Raw genomic sequence first — 20,904 nt, forward strand, 5'->3', positions numbered from 1 at the left:
GAACCCTAACTAATACAACTTGGTACCGAGAGTGGTTCTTGAGAAACGGAATCTTAAAATGGGCTTTTACAATTTGTTTTCTACTCTGATTAGATTCAGAGGCACTAATGACTCTATTTCCAATAATCAAGAGGGTACTAAGAGTCCATGGCAGGAGTTGGCAAAGGAAATACACAAAATAGCACCATTTGATTCTCCTAATTGTGCTGTAGTACGAAGCGAGGTTCTGGGTGACAGCGTTTTCGACACTTTCACGGAGTTTTGCAGTATTAAGAGGTATAATAATGTTGGCTGGCTGCTCTTAGATACTCTGGATACAGTTGTAAGAGAAAGGGATGAGCTAAAGGCTTCAAATTCAAAACTTGAATGCCGTATGACACATGTAAAGGGTTCCATCTGTGCCCTGAAAGAAAATCTTATTTCCTGTGCCCGCAGACTGGAGGTTTCTGAAAATCAGACGCAGTCTCTTATTGTGCGAGTAGCACATTTACAGCGTAAACTAAAATCTCAACCTCTCAGGGTGTCTGCTGTTAAAGTAAAGGCATTGATTGGAAAAGAATGGGACCCGGAAACTTGGGATGGGGACATATGGATTGATAATGATGACAGTGAGGACATTGGAACCCTGGATTCTGCTGGGTCATTGTTAGATTTACCTGTAGAGGGCTGTCCTGGGGAAACAGCTTCTCTGCCTCCAGTCTGCCCTAAGGAGCCTGCCACGCAACTCCCACCTAAGGAGATTAACCCTTCAATGCCTGCTAATCTTGTAATCACCTCCCCTGAGGAAGCAGCCCTCACTCCTCTGTCTGGAGAGATTAATCCTGTTTTAAGAGATGAAAATGCAGCAGAGTGTCCTGAGGTGAATGGCTTGAGAGATAATTCTAACTCTTTTCATGACCCACCCCCACCACCAGTTTTTGCTTCAAGACCTATAACTAGGCTCAAGTCCCAACAAGCCCCAAAGGGTGAGGTACAAAGTGTGACCCATGAGGAAGTACGCTATACTCCAAAAGAACTGTATGAGTTTTCCAACTTATACAGACAGAAACCAGGGTAATATGTGTGGGAATGGATATTGAGAGTGTGGGATAATGGTGGAAGGAATATAAGGTTGGATCAGGCTGAATTTACTGATATGGGCCCACTAAGCAGAGATTCTGCATTCAATGTTGTAGCTCGAGGGGTTAGAAAGGGTGTTAACAGTTTGTTTGGGTGGCTGGCTGAAACATGGATCAAAAGGTGGCCGGCATTACCAGAAGTTGAAATGCCAGAACTGCCCTGGTATAATGTGGAGGAGGGGATTCAAAGGCTTAGAGAGATTGGAATGTTAGAGTGGATTTATCATGGAAAACCTGCTCACACAGCCCTGGAATGTCCAGAGGACACACCTTTTACCAGGACTGTAAGGAATAAATTTGTGAAACTAGCTCCATCATCCCTGAAGAGCTCTGTAGTCGCCCTTCTCTGTAGGTCAGATATTACTGTAGGAACTGCTGTCACTGAACTGGAATCCTTAAACACAATGGGGATAATCGGGTCCCGAGTCAGCAGAAGCCAAGTGGCTGCAGTTAATCGCCACAGATGAGGTGGACAGGGCTACCATAATGGAAAACAGGCTCAAAGCAACAATCAAAATAATATGACTCGCAGAGACTTATGGCATTGGCTAGTGGATCATGGAGTACCAAGTAGTAAAATAGATGGGCAATCGACTAAATTCTTGTTTGAACTATATAAGCAGAAGAATTCTAGGCCACGTGAACAAAAATCTCCCTTGAATTACAAAAACAGAGAGTCACGGCCCCTTAATCAATTCCCAGACTTCAGACAGTTTACAGATCCAGAGCCTCTTGAATGAAGGGAAGGCCGGGTACCCTTAGAGAAGGACCCTGTCACACTGCCAAAAATTTATACTGTTAATCTTCCTCCCAGCCTTCCCCAGGGGGACCTACGGCCTTTTACCAGGGTGACTGTGCATTGGGGAAAAGGAAATGATCAGATATTTTGTGGATTATTAGACACTGGGTCAGAAGTGACATTAATTCCCGGAGACCCAAAACGTCACTCTGGTCCACCAGTCAGAGTTGGGGCTTATGGAGGTCAGATGATTGATGGAGTTTTAGCCCAGGTCTGTCTCACAGTGGGTCCAGTGGGTCCCCGGACCCATTCTGTGGTTATTTCCCCAGTGCCGGATGCATAATTGGAATAGACATACTCAGCAACTGGCAGAATCCTCACATTGGTTCCTTGACTCCTGGAGTGAGGGCTATTATGGTGGGAAAGGCCAAGTGGAAGCCACTAGAGCTGCCCCTGCCTAGCAAAGTAGTGAACCAGAAGCAATACCGGATTCCTGGAGGGATTGCAGAGATTAATGCCACTCTTAAGGACTTGAAGGATGCAGGGGTGGTGATTCCCACTACATCCCCATTCAACTCTCCTATTTGGCCTGTGTAGAAAACAGATGGGTCTTGGAGGATGACTGTGGATTATCGTAAGCTTAACCAGGTGGTGACTCCAATTGCAGCTGCTGTCCCAGATGTGGTATCATTGCTTGAGCAAATCAACACATCCCCTGGTACCTGGTATGCAGCTATTGATCTGGCAAATGCTTTTTTCTCAATTGCTGTCAGCAAGCACCACCAGAAACAGTTTGCATTTAGCTGGCAAGGCCAGCAGTTTACATTCACTGTGCTACCTCAGGATTATATCAACTCTCCAGCCCTATGTCATAATATTGTCCGCAGGGATCTTGATCATTTCTCCCTCCCACAAGACATCACACTGGTCCATTATATTGATGATATCATGTTGATTGGACCTAGTGAGCAAGAAGTAGCAACTACTCTAGATTTGTTGGTAAGGTATTTGCATGGCAGAGGATGGGAGATAAATCCAACAAAAATACAGGGGCCTTCCACCTCAATAAAATTTCTAGGTGTCCAGTGGTGTGGGGCCTGTCGAGATATTCCTTCTAAGGTGAAGGATAAGCTGCTGCATCTGGCCCCTCCTACAACCAAAAAAGAGGCGCAATGCTTAGTTGGCCTCTTTGGGTTTTGGAGACAACATATTCCTCATTTAGGTGTGCTACTCTGGCCCATTTACCGAGTGACTAGAAAAGCTTCTAGTTTTGAGTGGGGACCGGAGCAAGATGAGGCTCTGCAACAGGTCCAGGCTGCTGTGCAAGCTGCTCTGCCGCTTGGACCATATGATCCAGCTGATCCAATGGTGCTGGAAGTGTCAGTGGCAAATAGAGATACTGTTTGGAGCCTTTGGCAGGCTCCTATAGGAGAATCACAACGCAGGCCCTTAGGATTTTGGAGTAAAGCTTTACCATCCTCTGCAGATAACTACTCTCCATTTGAGAAACAACTGTTGGCCTGCTACTGGGCCTTAGTAGAGACAGAACGCTTAACCATGGGCCACCAAGTTACCATGAGACCTGAGTTACCTATCATGAGCTGGGTGTTATCTGACCCACCAAGTCATAAAGTTGGGCGTGCACAGCAGCACTCCATCATAAAATGGAAACGGTATATACGAGATAGAGCTCAAGCAGGTCCTGAAGGTACAAGTAAGTTACATGAGGAAGTGGCCCAAATGCCCATGGCCCCCACTCCTTCCACCTTACCTTCTCTTTCCCAGCCCACAGCTATGGCATCTTGGGGAGTTCCTTACAGTCAGTTGACTGAGGAAGAGAAGACTCGGGCCTGGTTTACAGATGGTTCTGCACGATATGCAGGTACCAACCTGAAAGTGGACAGCTGCAACACTGCAGCCCCTTTCTGGGATATCCCTGAAGGACAGTGGTGAGGGGAAATCCTCCCAGTGGGTGCGTCTGTATACTGATTCCTGGGCTGTTGCTAATGGTTTGGCTGGATGGTCAGGGACTTGAAAGGAACATGATTGGAAGATTGGTGTCAAAGAAGTCTGGGGAAGGGGTATGTGGATAGACCTTTCTGAGTGGGCAAACAACATGAAGATATTTGTGTCCCATGTGAATGCTCACCAGAGGGTGACTTCAGCAGAAGAAGGTTTTAATAACCAAGTGGATAAAATGACCCATTTGGTGGATACCAATCAGCCTCTTTCCCCAGCAACTCCTGTCATTGCCCAATGGGCTCATGAACAAAGTGGTCATGGTGGTAGGGACGGAGGTTATGCATGGGCTCAGCAACATGGACTTCCACTCACCAAGGCTGACCTGGCCACAGCCACTGCTGAGTGTCCAATTTGTCAGCAGCAGAGATCCACACTCACTCCCTGATATGGCACCATTCCTCGGGGTGATCAGCCTGCTACCTGGTGGCAGGTTGATTACATCGGACCACTTCCATCATGGAAAGGGCAGTGATTTGTTCTTACTGGAATAGACACATACTCCGGATATGGGTTTGCCTTCCCTGCACGACATGCTTCTGCCAAAACTACAATACGTGGACTTACAGAATGCCTCATCCACCGTCATGGTATTCCACACAGCATTGCTTCAGACCAAGGAACCCACTTCACAGCAAATGAAGTGAGGGGATGGGCACATGTTCATGGAATTCTGTGGTCTTACCATGTTCCCCATCATCCAGAAGCAGCTGGGTTGATAGAACGGTGGAATGGCCTGTTGAAGACTCAATTACGGCGCCAACTAGGTGGCAATACCTTGCAGGGCTGGGGCAGTGTTCTCCAGGAGGCTGTGTATGCTCTGAATCAGCATCCACTCTATGTTGCTGTTTCTCCCATAGCCAGGATTCATGGGTCCAGGAATCAAGGGGTAGAAACAGGAGTAGCACCACTCACTATCACTCCTAGTGATCCACTAGGGAAATTTTTGCTTCCTGTACCTGCAAGTTTAAGCTCTGCTGGTCTACAAGTCTTGGTTCCAAAAGGAGGAGTGCTTCCACCAGGAAACACAACAATAATCCCATTGAACTGGAAGTTAAGGCTGCCACCTGGCCACTTTGGGCTTCTTATGCCTCTGAATCAACAGGCAAGTAAGGGGATTACTGTACTGGCTGGGGTGATTGATCCTGACTATCAAGGGGAAATAGCACTGCAACTACACAATGGAAGTAAAGAAGAGTTTTTCTGGCATACAGGAGATCCCCTGGGGCGTCTCTTAGTACTACCATGCCCCGTGATTCAAGTCAATGGAAAACTGCAACAACCCAATCCAGGCAGGACTAACAATGGCCAAGAAACTTCAGGAATGATGGTTTGGGTCACCCCACCAGGCAAAGAACCACGGCCAGCTGAAGTGCTTGCTGAGGGTAAAGGGAACATGGAATGGGTAGTGGAAGAAGGTCGTGATAAATATGAACTACGGCCACGTGACCAGTTATAGAAACGAGGACTATGATGATATGAATATTTCCTCCTCGTTTTGTTATGATTATGTTTGTATTTGTCTGTGAAGAAAATATTTTTGCTTTCTTCTCTGTCTTATCCCCTTATCATATGGCATAAGCTGTAACGTTCATTTTGAAGATATGGTTTTAGGTGATGTGTACAACTGCCAAGTTGACAAGGGGTGGACTGTGATGGTTGGGTTCATGTGTCAACTTGGCTAGGTGGCCTAGCTGTCTGGTCAAGCGGGCACTGGCCTGACGATTGCTGTGAGGATATTTGAGGCTGGTTGATAAACCAACGGGCTGGTTTGTCGGATCATCAGTCAATTGACTGCAGCTGACTGATGACTCTTCAAGGGGCGTGCTTCCACAGTGAGAGAATGCAATTGGCTGGATTTGGTCCGGGTGATCAGTTGGAGGCTTATAAGCCGGACAGTTAGAGAACCTTCACTTCTTCTTCCGCTGCTCAGTGAAGCTTTTCCTGGGGAGCTCGTCGAAGTTGCCAGTTCGTTTCCTGAGGAGTTCGTCAAAGTTGTCGGTTCGTTTCCTGAGGAGTTTGTCAAAGTTGCCGGTTCGTTTCCTGAGGAGTTCGTCAAAATTGTCGGTTCGTTTCCCCAGGAGTTCGTCGGACGTCTTCCTTAGAGTTGACAGCTTGTTGACAGCTCTGCAGAATTTGGACTCGTGCACTCCTGCAGTTGCGTGAGTCACTTTTACAATTTGATAATAAGAGACATCTCTCATTGATTCTGTTTCCAAGGAGAACCCTAACTAATACAGTATTACACAGAACCATCTGTAAACCAGGACTGAGCTTTCTCCTCCTCAGTCAATGGATCACTGGGACTTCTCAAAGATCCATAGGTATGATCAGGTGGAAGGAGTCGGGGCGATGACCATTTGGGCCACTTCCTTACCCAACTTACTTGAGCCCTCAGGGCCCGCTCAAGTCCAATTTCATATATACCACTTCCATTTGATGATGGACTATTGCTGCACAATCATACTTAATGGCTTGGTGGATAAGACAACATGCACTCATGATGGGCAGCTCAGGTTACATGGTAATTTGGAGGCCCAGGTAAAGCATTTGAATGTTAAAAGGTGTTCCTCAAAGGAGAGTAGTTATCCGCAGGATGGCAAGGCTTCGCTCCAAAATCCTAAGGGTCTGTGCTCTGATTCTCTGAACAGGAGTCCTTCTAAGGCTCCAAACACCATTCTCTATATGCCACTGTTACTACAAGCATCAATGAATCGGTTGTAATATATTGCCCAAGTGGTAAAGTAGCTTGCCTGGCAGCCTGGACTACTGCAGACACTTCTCCTGTTCTAGTCCTCACTCAAACTGAGCAGCTTTTTAGGTCATTCAATAAATGGCCAGAGTAGCACACTCAAATAAGGAATTTGATATCTACAAAATCCAAAATGCAAACTAGACATTATGCCTCTGTTTTGGATGAAGGAGGTGTCAAATGCAACAGCTTGTCCTTCATTTCAGGAGGGGTATACTGACATGCTCCACACCCCTGGGCGTGTCTACATTTCACTGAGGCGTAAGGTCCCTGAATTTCTGTGAGATTTATTTCCTACCCTCTGACTTGCAAATGTCTTGCCAGTAAATCTACAGTAGTTGTTATTTCTTGCTCACTAGGTCCAAACAGCACAACATAATCAACATAAGGGATCAGTGTGTTATCTTCTGGATGGGAAGATCATGTTCCCTGTGGACTAGATTAAGACATAAATCTGGATAGTTGTTATACCCCCGAGGTAGGAGACAGTGAAGTATATTGCCAACCTTGCCAGCTGAAAGCATACTGTTTCTGGTACTCTTCACTAACAGGTATCAAAAGAAAAGTATTTGTGAGATCTATATCTGCATATGAGATGCCAGAGGATGAATTAATTTGCTCAAGCAATGACATGACATCTGTAACTTCAAGTGCAATTGGAGTCACCACCTGATTAAGTTTACAATAATGCACTGTCATCTTCCAAGATCTACCTGTTTTATGCACAGGCCAAATAGGAGAGTTGAATGGAACATGATGGGAGTCACCAACTCTGTACTCTTCATATCCTGGATGGTGGCACTAATCTCTTAAATAAACCCTGGAATGTGATATTGATTATGGTTTATTATTTTGCTAGGCAGAAGCAGCTCTAATGGCTCCCACTTGACCTTTCCTACCACCACAGCCTTGACTGCACAGATCAGGGAGCCAATGTGGGGTATTCTGTGAACTGCTCAGTATGTCTGTTCCAACTGTGCCTTCTGGAACTGGTGAAATAATGGCAGGATAAATTCAGAAATCCATTGGACCCACTGTGAAATGAATCTGAGCTAAAATACCATTCATCATATGATTTCCAGAAGCCCCTACTCTGACTGGTGGACCACCACAGTGATGGTTTCAGTCTCCTGATCTTAGTGTCAGTTTAGAGCTAGTAACCAGCAATCCCTGGAAAGTCTCATTATTTCCTTTTTCCAAAAGTACAGTCACTCTGGTAAAAGGTTGTGGTTCTCTTTGGGGAAGGCTGGGAGACAGATGACCAGTATAATTTTGGGGCCTTCCTTAAGGGGACCCAAAATTCCTTTCATTCAGGGGTTTGGTTCTATAAACTGGCTCAAGTCTGGGAATTGATTAGTCAGCCAATACAAATGCTGGTATTATTGTAGTCTTAATCTGTAACTCTAATTTTTATTTCTTACAAGATCGAAAATACAAGTGCATATGTATTAGTTAGGGTTCTCTAGGGAAACAGAATCAATGAGAGGTGTCTCTGATTATCAAATTGTAAAAGTGACTTACACAACTGTGGATATGCATGAGTCCAAATTCTGTAGAGCCGTCAACAAACTGTCAACTCCAAGGAAGATGTCCAATGAACTCCTCAGGAAATGAACCAGCAACTTCGACGAACTCCTCAGGAAATGCTTCACTGGGCAGCTGAAGAAGAAGTGAAGGTCCTCTATCTGTCTTGTTTATAAGTCTTCAATTGATTAATTGGATTAAATCCAGCCAATTGCATTCTCTCATTGTGGAAGACACGCCCTTTGGTGAGTCATCAGTCACAGCTGCAGTCAATTGACTGATGATTTAATAAACCAGCCTGTTGGTATATTAACCAGCCTCAAACGTCCTCACAGCAATTGTTAGGCCAATGTTTGCTTGACCAGACAACTGGGTCACCTGGCCAAGTTGACACATGAACCTAACCATCACAGCATAAGAATTAATCATATTTCTATGTTATTGGGCAAACAAAATATAAGGAGGTAATGTGTGACAAGAACAACACAAATAGGGAAATGGAGCAGTATAGGAGCAGAGACTGTGTATGTTACTGAAGATAAGTTGAAATCAATTCAAACTACATTGTTGTAGAATTAGTAGGTTAAATATAAACACCATGGCAACCACATAAAAAAATCTTTAAAATATACCGAAAAGGAAATAAGAAGAGGATCAAATGATTTCAATACAATAAATCACGATACACAAAAAAAACCTTGAAGACATCATGTTGAGTGAAATAAGAGACAAAAAGACAAATATTCTGTGATCTTGCTGATATGAAATACCTATAATAATCAAATTCATAGAGACAGAAAGTAGACAGATGACAGGTTACCAGGGGCTGGGGAGTGAGGGAATGGGTAGTTGTTGCTTAAGGCTTGCAGCGTTTCTGTTCAAGGGGATAAAAAGTTTAGATAAGAGCTGTTGGTGATGGTACCACAATATTGTGACTGTAATGAATATCACTGAATTGTACACTTTAAATTGGTTAAAATGAGAACTTTTTATTACAATAAAAATTTGCTAAAAATTATGAGCAGCAAAGACAGTGCTCAGAGGGAAATTATAGTTGTAAACACCTAATTAACAAAGAAGCTCTGAAATCTATAAACTAACTCCACATGTTGAGGAACTATCAAAAGAAGAGCAAATTAAATCAAAAGTTAGAAGAAGTCAGGAAATAATAAAGATTAGAGCAGAGATAAATTAAGTAGAGAATAGAAAAACAATTGAGAGACTCAAATAAACCAAAAATAGTAGTTCTTTGAAAAGATCTGCAAAATTGGTAAAACTTTAGCTGTACTGATAAAGAAAAAAGAGAGAAGAAGCAAATTACCAAAATTAGAATTTTCATAAATTAAAATGGTGATAAGAGAATAAGAAGAACAATCATATGACAACAAATGATAACCTAAATGATTTGGAAAATGTCCTAGAAATATATAATTCACCTAAACTGACTCAAGAAGAAAGAGAAGATCTTCAAAATACCTAAAAACAAGGAAGAAGACTGGATCAGTAATCCAAAACTTCCCAAAAAGAAAAGTCCAGGACTAGATGGCTTCACTGAGGAATTTAACTACACATTCAAAGAACCAATCATTCTTAAACTCTTTCAAAAAAATTGAAGATGAGGGAACTCTTCCTAACTCATTCTATCAGCATTACCCTGATACCAGAGCCAAATAATGGCACCATAAGGAAAGAGATTTACAGACCAATTTTCCTTATGAATATAGGTACAAAAATCCTCAACTAAATATTAGCAAATAAAATCCAACAGCATAAGAAAAATATTATACACCATGAATGGGAGTTAATGGTGGTTTACCATAAAATGAAAAACAATGTATCACATTAACAGAATGAAGGAAAAAACACATGAAAATTTTGATTGACACAGAAAAGACACTCCTTTTTCATAAAAACACACAGAAAACAAGGAATGGAAGGGAACATCATCAACATGGTAATAGGCATTTATGAAAAACCCACACCTAACTTTATTAGCAATGATGGAAGACTGACACCCTCCTGCCTGAGGTCAGAAACATGAGCAAGAAGGCCTGCTTTCACCACTGATATTCAACATTGTCCTGGAGGTTCTAGACAGAACAATAAGACAAGAAACAGAAATTAAAGGTAACCATATTGGAAAGAAGAAAGTAAAACTACCTCTATTCACAGATGTATTATCCTTTATGAAGAAAATCCAGAAGTATCCACAAGAAAAGTAACAGAGCTAGTAAACAAATTGCACAAAGTTGCAGGCTACAAGATTGATGCCCCAAAATTATTTACACTTCTATACACCAGCACTGAACAATTTGAAATGGAAATCAAGGAAACAATTCCATCTACAACTGCATGTAAAAGAATGAAATATCTAGTAATAAATTTAGTCAAGGAGGTAAAAGATTAATACACTGGATATTCTTTTAAAAATTGATGAAAGAAATTAAAGAAGACCTAAATAAATGGCAAGAGTTGCAGAGATTGTTTGGGATGATGAAAACATTTTGGTAATGGATAGTAATGATCATAGCAGAACACAGGGCATGCAATGAATACCTCTGAATTGTATATCTGAAAGTGATTAATAAAGGACATTTTTAGCTGTATACATATTACCATGCTAAAAAGTTTTAAAAAAAATAAAACAAGGAAAGAAAATAGTTATTAATGGTTGTAAGTTTAAATAGGATGGGGGGTTAGGCTTCTGTGTGAAAGTGACATTTGAACAAATATTTGAAAGACTAAAGTCAGAGTTGTGCTTGTAATATCAGTTACTCTAATGGATCAATGAATGGACACTAGTATCCCTCATCCCAGGTAACACATTTTGTCCTGTGCTTCAGATGAACAACTTTACCTGAAGCACTTGGCTCTCATGGACATAGCGACAAGCTAGAGAGGCAAAAGAACTTACTAAGCTTTATACAAATCACGAGTCACACTATAAAGTCACCACCTGCACACATTTCTGGCCTTAGACACCCAGCACCAACTACTCTAAAACACCTTAATTTTCAAATCAGCTCTCAGGAAGGGGTCTGATAAAGCCTTTGGTACTAGGACTAATTGCACTGGTATGTGGCCACCAGTACCACAGGGTAGTTATGATGTTTTCAGCTAAAGGAAAAAATGCCATTTGGGGAAATTCAAGATTCAGCGACCAAGTGGGTAAGTTATGTAACTCTTGAGAAATTTATGAAATCATACCACTAAACCAGCTTCTTATCAAGTCCAACTATAATCACTGCACTTAGCCTGTGTATGTTTATTTGTACATGTGTGCACACATTCAACATCTGCTCACTTATCCACCTCGGAGACATTTTCAGTCAATGGCATACAATAACTGTGCCTCATGTAGATTTACACTTAGAATTTTCTGTGTCCTACAGTGACTCTAGTGAATCCCAAATACCCAATCTTAAACCCACAGCACAGAAGTTAAAAATAGAGAAAAGCAATTAGTCTATTAGGGACACAAGGGGAAAAAACTCAGAGGCTCATTAAAAGTTGACTTTCCTCTAGACCTTAGAGGTTTCTTTGTATGATGTAACAGCAGGTAAAATTTCTACGAGTTGATGTCACTTCAGAGACTGTTTCAGTGAAAACTATTTCAAATACATTTCAACCATGGCTTTTCCAAACTTACGTTCAGGGACGATTTATTTCAGCCATAAGCAGGGAGCAGTCTGAATGAAATATTCTTAACCATGTTCATTTTGGTACAAAACCTTTCACTTTCGAAAATCTGAACCTCTGTGTAATGATTTTTTTTTTTTTGCTTTAGTAATTCCTAGTATGTATCTGGCATTTAAAGTATATTTATACACTGTGTATATTATTACATGTAATATAAATATATGCCTGATATGTACACATGTATATAATGTCTTTGCATGCCTAGCTCAAGAGTTTTGTAAGAACACCTAACAGGACTTACATGGCCCCATGTGAACTGTCCATTATTACACTCCAGAAAATCACAAGAATAGACAACTCCAACCAGAAAAGGCACAGAGCCTAGCTGGAGAGAAAAGATAGCAGCTGAGAAGTCTTCGTTTGAATTGGCTTCAGCTGGCTCCTGAAGAAGTGAATAAAATTATGCTCATTAAACAGGAGTCATATTGGAATGCAGTCTACATAATGTCAATTAATTTTGAATGTGTGCATGTACTCAAAACTCAGCTTTAACAACTGTCATCATTTTGTACTTCTTATATCTATATCTCCACCCTTCCTCCTTGCTTGTTAGATAATTATTACTATTTACTAGTATTTGATTGGTCTGAAATTTTCAAACATTTAATGCACACATCTTAACCACTAAATTTTTCAAATGTATACAACTGCATAATCTACATCCTATAAGGATATCAAGATTTCCATCTCCCTAGATAGTTTCCACATACCCTTTCCTAACCAGTCTCCTCCCATCCCAGAGACAACCAATGTTTTGATTATTTTCCACTGTACATTAATTTTATCTGTTCTGGAGCTACATATAAATGGAATCATAAAGTATTTATTCTTTTGTGTCTGGCAATTGTGTAAAACCTTAGGATTGCAATTGATGGTTCATATGACAACTTTAATTCTATAAACATAACTGGCATGGTGGTTTGGAACTGTAAGCCCACCAGAAAATCATATTCTTAAAGCTAATCCATTCCTGTGGGTGTAAACCTGTTATAAATAGGACCTTGATGAAGTTATTTCAGTTAAGGCAGGGGCCACAGTGGGTCTTAATCCTCTTACTAAAATTCTTTATAAACAGGATGGGGGTGGGGAGAGAAAGCGAGAGAGAGAGAGAGAGAGAGAGAGAGAGAGAGAGAGAGAGAGAGAGAGAGAGAGAGCGCACATGCGTGCATGGATGCAAGAAGCTGAAATCAGTGAAACCCAGAAGAGAAGGGAGAGACCAGTAGACACCACAATGTACCTTGCCATGTGGTAGAGCAGCCAAGGATCCCCAGCAGCTGGTCTTCAGGAAGAAGGCATCTCCCTGGTGATGCCTTGATTTGGACATTTTCCTGGACTCTAACTGTAAGGGAATAAATTCCCATTGTTTAAGCCAATGCATTTCATGGTAATTGCTTTAAGAAGCCTAGGAAATTAAAACAACTAACAACGCGTTTTCTAAAATGCATGTGTCTTCACATTTCCATCAGCAATGGTTAAGATTTTCAACTGCTCAGATCCTGATAATTCAGGGCCTGCTCATGCCCAGTCTCAAATATACCACTTCTATTTGATGATAGAGTGCTGCTGCTGGGTATACCCAGCTTTATGCTTGGTGTGTCAGACAACAGCTAGTTCACTGGCACCACAGGTTGCATGGTAAATTGGTGGCCCGTAGTTAAGTGTTCAGTCTCTGTTAAGGCCCAGTAGCAGGCCAAAAGCTGTCTGTCAAAAAGAGTAGTTCGTCACAGAAGATGGCATGGCTTTCCCACAAAATCCTTTGAGTCTGTCCTGTGATTCTTCCAAAGAGGCCTGCCAAAGGCACCAAACAGCATCTCTATTACCACTTACATTTCATCCACCACTGGATCTGCTGGATCATTTGACCCAAGTGACAGAACATCTTACACAGCAGCCTTGACTTTTGCAAAGCCTTCTCTTCTTCCGGTTGCACTCAAATGAATGAGCCTTTGGGGTCACTCAGTAAGTGGGTCAGAGTAGCACACCAATTGCCTTCAAAATCCAAGAGGCCAAACAGGCATTGTGCCTTTTAATGTTGTAGTAGGAGCCAGAAACAACAGCTTGTCTTCTACCTTAGAAGAGATACCTCAACATGCCCCTCACCATACGACACCAGAAATTTCACTGAGGTGGAAGCCACCTGAATTTTGGTCAGATTTCTTTCCCACCCTCTGACGTGCAAATGTCAACCAATGAGTTTAGGGTGTTTTAGGGTGTTTTCTATTTCTTGATCAAGCTAAAGAGGCAATCAGCATGGGTCATCAATTTAATCTATAAGTGTGACGTTCTGAGGAAGTGAATGATAATCAAGATATCTGTGAACAAGATTATGACAAAAGGCTGGAGAGCTGACATAGCCCCAAGGTAGGACAATGAATGTGTACTGCTGACCATGCCAGCAGAAAGCATACTGTTCTTGGTGGTCTTTAATAACAGATATCAAGAAAAAGGTGGGCGGGGGGGAGTTTGCAAGATCAATACCTGCATACCAGACACCAGGTGCTGTGTTAATTTGTTCAAGCAATGATATCACATGTGGAACAGGACATTGGAGTCTACCTGGTTAAGTTTGTGATAATCCACTGTCATGCTTTAAGATTGATCTGTTTCTACAGAGCGCAACAGGAGAGCTGAATGGGATGTGGTAGGAATCATCATCCCTGCATCCTTCAATTCCTTAATGATGGCACTAATATCTAACATTCCTCCAAGAATAGGATAATGCTTTTTGTTTATTATTTTGCTAGGTTGGGGGGGGGGGCTCCCACTTGTCATTTGCTCCATAATAGCCCTCACTGCTCAAATCAGGGAATCAATGTAGGGATTCTGACAGTTGTTGAATATTCTATTTCAATTGTGCATTCTGGCACTGGGAAAACAACCAGAGGATAGGTTCAGGAACACATATGACCCAGTGTGATCTGGACCTGAGCTAAAATTCCATTAATCACCTGACTTCCACAAGCCCCTACTCTGACTGGTAGACCATGGTGATGTTTTGTGTCTCCTGGAGGTAGTGTCAATTCAGAGTTAGTAACCAGTAAACCCTGAAAATTCTCATTATTTCCTTTTCTCCAGTGCATAGTCACAGTCGTAAAAGGCTGCGGGTCCCTTTGGGGAAGGCTGGGAGATTGATGAACAGTATAAATTTGGGGAAGCATAGCTGGGTCTTCCCTCAAGGGGACCCAATATTTTCTCATTCATGGGATTCTGGGTCTATAAACCCTCTCAAGCCTGGGAATCAATTGAACAGCACACTCTCTTTGTGATTCAAGTTAGACTTTGTCCATTTCACCTAGAACACTTCCACTTACACCGATCAAGTAAAAAATGAAGCACACTGACAAACTATTCTGTTTTTGGTATCCCATTATCAACTGGACAATGTCATAGGTCTCGGCAAGTTACACTTCTAATTATTGCTTTGTCTCTGCTGTCTGTTATGGTAATCACATCCAACTTGCCTTTGGTGATTAAGGACTGCCTCTTGGCCTCTGCCACTCCAGGATCCAATTATCCCCATTGCATTTAAGCATCCTCCCAAAAATGATAGCAGTTTCCACTATACTCTCTGACCTATAAAAAAAAGAATGACCACAGAGCTCTTCATGGATTCTGGAACTCCTTTCACAAAATTCCTTTTCACACTCTTGATGAAAAGTGTGTCCTCTGGACACTCCTGGGGTGTGTCAGCAGATCTTACATAGAATCCACTTAACATTCCAATCTCCATAAGCCTTTGGATACCTTGTTCTGTATTATATCAAGGCAATTCAAGCATCTCAAGTTCACAGAATATACCACCTATTGGTCCATGTTTCAGACAACCAAACAAACACCTTGAGCAACAATGAATTCATAATCTGTGCTCAGTGGGCTCATATCAATAAATAAATCTATGTTCCTTCCATCATTATCCCAAACCTTAATATAGGTTCTCACACATATTTCCCTGATTTCTGTATGTATAAATTGGAAAAATCATGCAATACTTTTAAAGCGTAGTACAACCTTTTCATGGGTCACAATCTATACCTCATCTTTCAAGGCCTGTTGGGACTTCAGCTTATTCATAGGTCTAGAAACAAAGAGAAGTGGTGGAGGTGGATCTTCAGGACAATTAGCAACATCTAGTAAGTCACCTATTTCAGGCGATCCATTACAGGTTGTTCAAAAAGCAGGGATGACCTCATCAGACAGGAGGAGGAAGGGCTACTTCTAATGATAAAGAAGACTCAGCACAATTTAAGGGTCAGCATCCTCTCCTATATCATGATCTGCCCATATGTCCTCATCCAATTTATAGGGGCCCATTTGTTCCCAGTCAATATCTTCATTTAAACACCAGAGACCAGCAGGTTTGAGAAATCAACTTGCATTGTAATTCTGCTACTCACACATGACAATAGAAACTCTGCATCTAAAAGAAATGAGTCTCTTTTAAGGCAAACATGGAAACTTTCATTTCCTTTATGCAGTATTTGAACCAGGAATTGGAAACCCTGAATTCATCTTTTGTATCACAACTTTATTCAGCATACTTTGGAACAATCAGCCAATCTCATTATATTTATTAGCCTGAAAAATGTATTCTAAAGTATCAAATACATCATAACCCAGAAACGTGCCTCTTGGTATTTCAATAGGATTATCCAGTGGTGACATTTTTCATATCTCTATTGCCAAATCATGCCATGGACTATCAGTGCCATCTTTATCATTGTAAATAGAGCCATTAGAGCCATTAAATGTAATCCAATTAAAGAACCAATTCCAAAACCCCAGCACCACTTCAGAAAATTAATCCTTAAGAGTCTGTCCCTCCAGAACCACTCTCAGTACAAAATAAAGGTATAAGTCAGAGTTTTCCAGAAAAACATACCAACAGGGTATATCTATATATTTTAATTACATACACACATATATATAACACATATATTATATATAATTAAGAGATTTTATTGTAAGGAAATGACTTACGTGACTGTGAGGCTGGAAAGTCTGAATTTTATAGGGTGTGCCGCAGGCTGGAAATTCTGGTAAATGTGATGTTGAGATCTTAAGTCTGAATTCCTTAAAGAAAGCTGGAAAAATGGAAATTCTGTTAAGATTTTATGCTGAAGTCTTGAAGCAGAAATTCTTCTACCCTCTAAGCCCTTGCTTGTAAGACATCCAACTGAATGGCCGAAGCCCACTCAAATTATGGAGAATAATGTCCTTTACTTGAGGTCAATTTATGTTTTTTAATACTTTAAACATTTTATTTTGAAAAATTTCAAACTTACAGGACAGTTCCAAAAAGTAATACAAAGAGAGAGGAGGGGCAAGATGGTGGCATAGAGAGGAGTGGAATTTAGTAAGTCCCCTGGAACAACAAATAAACCACAAGGAACAACTAGTAAATAATTTGGAATAACTGCTGGGGGACAACTGTGACTGTCCACACATCACACACCAACCTGGACTGGGAGGAATGCCTGAGATTGCACATAGAATCTGTAAGTGAAAGCTGCAGAACCCCACCAAGAGTTTCCACCCCGACGGCAGGCTAAGCAGCAAAACCTAGCCGTAGTAGAAACCAACAGCACTCTCTGAGTGAGTGAATATAGCTGAGCTGAGCTCCAACTGGGATTTTAATTAACAAATGTGGACTGCTAAATACAAGCTATAACCCCCCAACAAGCAGACAGAGGCTTTTACTGACGACTGACCTTAAAGAACCAGAAGACTCGTCTGTCCTGGGAGGGGGAGCCCAGAAGACTGGGTATTACCTCTGGCTGACAAGTGAAACTGGAGATCCATGTACTGACTCCAACAGGGGGATTTCTGTCCCGTTTTCTCTCTCTCAACCTGAGGGGCCCAGAAGAGAGAGCCACAGCCATCTTCAGTTCACAGTGCTCTGACTCAGGGGTGGAGATAACAGAGTCAGAGAGATTATTCAAATGCAAATGATAACTGCCTAGAGGATGTATCTTCCCTAAGAGTAAGGACGTGGGGCCCAGCTGTCCCTTCAGAACCAGACCCCAGAGCCTAGGGGAAAACAGCCAAAACAGAAACTAAAGAGGCCACACTTCCTTACACCAGTAGGGAGTGACAGGCTGACAGGCGCCACCTGCTGGCAGGTTAGGAAAAACACAGCAACTGGAAACCTCACAGCAAATTCTGTCATTCCTCTAAAATACACCCTGAATATAATCCCATTCTGAGACCTCAAACTAATTCTGGTCTGGGAAAATCTGACTGGGGTAACCAAGGAAACCAGATGCCTAGACAACAGAAAACTACAAACAATACTAGAAAAAAACAAAGATATGGCCCAGTCAAAAGAACAAACTTAAATCTCAATCAGGATACAGTTAAGATATTGTTTCACTTTACTGAAACAACCTATTAAAGATTTTCAAAGAAATATGCTAAATCAAATAAAAAACCAAATCAATGAGTTCAGGGAAGATATAACAAGAGAGACAAAGGCTATAAAGGAAACATTGGGCGAACATAAGTAGAAATCGAAAATTTGAAAAAACAACTGGCAGAATCTATGGAAATGAAAGGCACAACACACAAGATGAAAAACACAACAGAGACATACAGGAGCAGATCTCAAGAGACAGAAGAAAACATTCAGCAACTGGAGAACAAGACATCTGAAATCCTGCACACAAAAGAACAGATAGGGAAAAGAATGGAAAAATATGAGCAACATCTCAGGGAATTAAATGACAACATGAAGTACATGAATGTACATGTCATGGGTGTCCCAGAAGGAGAAGAGAAGGGAAAAGGGGTAGAAGCAATAATAGAGGAAATAATCAATGAAAATTTTGCATCTCTTAGGAAAGACATAAAATTACAGATTCAAGAAGTGCAGCGTACCCCAGCAAGAATAGATCTGAATAGACCTTCACCAAGACACTTAATAATCAGATTATGAAATGTCAAAGACAAAGTGAGAATCCTGAAAGCAGCAAGAGAAAAGTGATCCATTACATACAAAGGAAGCTTGATAAGACTGTGTGCAGATTTCTCAGTAGAAACCATGGAGGCAAGAAAGAAATGGTGTGATATATCTAAGATACTGAAAGAGAAAAACCGCCAGCCAAGAATCCTACATCCACCAAAACTGTCCTTCAAATATGAGGGAGAGTTTAAAATATTCTCTGACAAACAGATAATAAGTTTGTGAACCAGATACCTGCACTACAGAAAATACTAAAAGGAGCACTACAGACAGCTAGGGAAAGACAGGAGGGAGATGTTTGGAACACAGTTTTGGGTGATGGTAGCACAGCAATGTAAGTACACTGAACAATGATGACTGAGTATGGTTGAAAGGAAGGTTAGGAGCATGTGGGATACCAGAAGGAAAGAGGAAAGATAAAGACTGGGACTATATACTTCAGTGAACCCTACAGTGCTCAACAATTGATAAAATCTACAAATATGTTTTTTAAATCATTTTATTGAGATATATTTACATACCATGCAGTCATACAAAACAAAGCATACACTGTACCATTACAGAGTTGTGCATTCATCACCAAAATTAATCCCTGACACCTTCATTACCACACACACAAAAATAACAAGAATAATAATTAAAGTGAAAAAGACCAATTAAAGTAAAAAAGAATACTGGGTGGCTTCGTTGGTTGGTTGGCTGGTTGGTTGGTTGGTTGGTTGGTTTGGTTGTTTGCTTTTTCCTTCCCCCATTTTTCTACTCATCCATCCATAAACTAGACAAAGGGGCGTGTGGTCCATATGGCTTTCCCAATCACATTGTCACCCCTCATAAGATACATTTTTATACAATCATCTTCAAGATTCATGGGTTCTGGGTTGTAGTTTGATAGTTTCAGGTATTTGCTGCTAGCTACTCCAGTTCACTGGAACCTAAAATGGGTTGACTATATTGTGCATAAGAGTGCCCAACAGAGTGACCTCTCAGCTCCTTTTGGAGTCTCTCTGCCACTGAAGCATATTTCATTTCCTTTCACATCCCTCTTTTGGTCAAGAAGACATTCTCCATCCCACAATGCTGAGTCTAGATTCCTCCCCGGGAGTCATATTCCACATTGCCAGGGAGATTCACTCCCCTGGGTATCTGATCCCACGTAAGGGGGAGGGCAGTGATTTTACCTGCCAAGTTGGCTTAGCTAGAGAGAGGGGGCCACATCTGAGCAACAAAGAGGTATTTGGGAGGAGGCTCTTAGGCACAATTGTAGAGAGGCCTAGCCTCTCCGTTGCAGTAGCAGTCTTCCCAAGGCAAGTCCTATGGCAGAGGGCTCAACCCATCAAACCACCAGTCCTCGATGTCTGTGAGCACATCACCAGCAACTGAGGTGGGAAGCCCAATACCCCTGCATTCTCCACCAGCTCCTCAAGGGGGCCCTGCATATTTTTCTCATTGTTTTTTTTCAATCAACTCTTTTTTTTCAAATCAACTATATAAAAAATTTAAAAAAATTTTTTTAAACACATACAATAAAAAAACATTTCAAACAGACCATAACAAGGGAGTAAGAAAAAGACAACTAACCTAAGATAACTACTTTGCTTCCAACAAGTTCCTACTCTACCCCAAGAAAGTAACCTAATATAGCAACATTTCCATGAACTTGTTCCTAGTATACCTATCAGAAATTAACAGACCACAGTCATCCCTGGGCATTCCCAGAACGTTAAATTTACCCATGATAGCTTATCTGTTATTGGATTATTGTTCCCCCTTCCTTCATTGCTATCGATCACTAGTTCCCCTACATTCTACATTATAAATCATTTGTTTAACATTTTTCAATGTTCACATTAGTGGTAGCATATAATATTTCTCTTTTTGTACCTGGCTTATTTCGCTTCGTATTATGTATTCAAGGTTCATCCATGTTGTCATATGTTTCACATCGTTCTTTCTTACTGCCACACAGTATTCCACTGTGTGTATATATCACATTTAATTTATCCACCCATCTGTTGAAGGACATTTGGGTTGTTTCCATCTCTTGGCGATTGTGAATAATGCTGCTATGAACATTGGTGTGCTGATATCTGTTTGT

At 41.3% G+C, this 20,904-nt stretch overlaps 1 long non-coding RNA gene across 2 annotated transcripts in view; it reads right to left on the bottom strand.

Annotated features, from left to right (window-relative positions):
• LOC119538724 overlaps window positions 1-17,668 on the bottom strand; it is a 33,220-nt gene extending 15,552 nt beyond the window's left edge. Inside the window, exons 1-3 of one of the 2 annotated variants that reach the window (XR_005217637.1) lie at window positions 17,560-17,668; window positions 16,829-16,932; window positions 15,313-15,424 (exon numbers count right to left, since the gene is read on the bottom strand). This is a non-coding gene — a long non-coding RNA (uncharacterized LOC119538724). Of the gene's footprint in view, window positions 1-15,312; window positions 15,425-16,828; window positions 16,933-17,559 lie in introns of those variants that run through there. The other variant, XR_005217638.1, reaches the window with a different exon arrangement.
• Window positions 17,669-20,904: the final 3,236 nt, after the last annotated feature.

This window comes from Choloepus didactylus, chromosome 6 (assembly GCF_015220235.1).
Source record: "Choloepus didactylus isolate mChoDid1 chromosome 6, mChoDid1.pri, whole genome shotgun sequence".
In the NCBI taxonomy this organism is placed as follows: Eukaryota; Metazoa; Chordata; class Mammalia; order Pilosa; family Megalonychidae; genus Choloepus; species Choloepus didactylus.